Genomic DNA, 1,883 nt, shown 5'->3' with positions numbered 1-1,883 from the left:
TCCTAATAATTTGAAGACAAAAACGTTTTTCACATGCCATATGTTTGAATAAGCAAAAATCAGTTAGCAAATCAAGTAGAATGAAACTTGTAAGAGCCAGAACTTGACAGCACTGCCTTGTTTTTCTGGGTCTTGCAAGTTTTCTGCCTTTGACAGCATTAGTCTTACCATTTTTCTGTCGCTCATTTTAATGGAAAACACTGTTTGTGACTTTTCCTTCTCTGACAGGTTTCCACCTTACACAGGGTCTGGCTTTTGCAGGTTTTACTGTATGTACATTGTGGGTACTTTCTGCAAAATAGATTATTTGTATGAGCATTATATTTATAAATACGTAAGCCTGGAAAACATCACTAGGAAGAGAATAAAAATGTTAACCCTGGTTATTGTTGGACAGCAAGATTTTGGTGACTTTTATTTTCTTCTTTTTATCTGTCCATATGTTTGAATGCACTATAATAAACTTGTATTATCTTTGCAAGGAGAAAAGTATTATTATTATTTTATTTAAAGGCATTATGGGTAAAAGCAAAAATAAAAGCCAAACCCATTGCCATCGAGTTGATTCCTACTCATAGCGACCCTATAAGACACAGTAAGACTGCCCCATAGGGTTTTCAAGGATCGGCTGGTGGATTCGAACTGCCGAGATTTTGGTTAGCAGCTGAGCTCTAGGGGTACTTAATATCTCTGCATCATCCCTAAGGCAAATCAGCTGGGCAATCTTCCTGTACCATAGTTGCCCTTCAATGATTTACATGATGATTTTTATTTTTTAGATAATGTAATTTCCCCCCTGTGACATGTTGGTCTCATTCTCTTTCTTTATTTTATTTTTTTATTATTGCTCCCCTTCTCTCCTCCTCTCAGTCCCTGGTTACCACTAATCTACTTTTGTTTCAATGCTTTTGCTTATTGAAGATACTTCATATAAGTGGGATCACACAGTATTTTGTGCCTGGTTTATTTCACTTAGCATAATGTTTTCAAGGCTCATCCATGTGGTAGCCTATGTCAGAACTTCATTTCTCTTTATGACTGAATAATATTTGAATGAATGTATATAACACATTTTGTTTATTCGATCTTCAGTTGATGGACACTTGGGTTGTTCCTATCTTTTGGCTCTCGTGAATGATACTACAATGAACATCAGTGTACAAGTATCTATTTGAGTTACTGCTTTCAATCCTACATGGTAGTTTTAAGGGTTGGGTAGTTTACGAAAGAACACAATTTGGTTGGAGACAAATCCTGAGTTGGCCACTTTAGTAGCTATGTGACTTTGAGCAAATTTTTACCTTCTGAATCTCTGATTGCTCATCTTTAAAATGGAGGCTGGACTGTTGTGAGCAGCTGATACAAATGAAATAGCTGGAACTAAACAGATGCTCAGTAAATATTACATGCTTCTTTGCTTGCCCATTCTTAAGAGGATTTGTCCTGGTTCCATAAACATTAGTTCTCTTCTCCACAGTAGCATCGCATAAACCTGGTTTCAGTTCAGTAAAGGTGTTGGAGGAATAAAGAAGCCACGGTCTTTCTTTTCTCATGTTCACTATCTAGAAGTAGGGCAAGGAAGAAAAAGGAAGGCTTACAGAGAATCTGCTGAGAATCAGGCTCTATGTTATATGCTACTTGCTTAAGAAAGTTTCCTATTTTGCCAACGCATTTAAACATATGTAAAGTGCCTCAAGTTTCTACCTGATTATTAATGCATTTGCCTCTTGGGAACTGTCATGGACTGAATTGTGTCCCCAAAAAATGTGTGTCAACTTGGCTAGGCCACGATTCCCAGTATTGTGTGACTGTCCACCATTTTGTCATCTGATGTGATTTTCCTATGTGTTGTAAATCCTACCTCCATGATGTTAATGAGATGG

At 37.1% G+C, this 1,883-nt stretch overlaps 1 long non-coding RNA gene across 1 annotated transcript in view; it reads right to left on the bottom strand.

Moving 5' to 3' along the window:
- LOC111821067 (uncharacterized) overlaps positions 1-1,659 on the bottom strand; it is a 7,188-nt gene extending 5,529 nt beyond the window's left edge. The window contains exons 1-2 of the long non-coding RNA XR_002824545.1: positions 1,302-1,659; positions 169-291 (exon numbers count right to left, since the gene is read on the bottom strand). This is a non-coding gene — a long non-coding RNA (uncharacterized LOC111821067). The remainder of the gene's footprint in view (positions 1-168; positions 292-1,301) is intronic.
- Between the last annotated feature and the right edge of the window lie 224 nt (positions 1,660-1,883).

The sequence above is a fragment of the Trichechus manatus genome, unplaced genomic scaffold (genome assembly GCF_000243295.1).
Source record: "Trichechus manatus latirostris isolate Lorelei unplaced genomic scaffold, TriManLat1.0 scaffold00062, whole genome shotgun sequence".
Classification (NCBI taxonomy): Eukaryota; Metazoa; Chordata; class Mammalia; order Sirenia; family Trichechidae; genus Trichechus; species Trichechus manatus.
The sequence above is the reverse complement of the archived record's forward strand: the minus strand, read 5'-3'. Positions and strand labels throughout refer to the sequence as shown.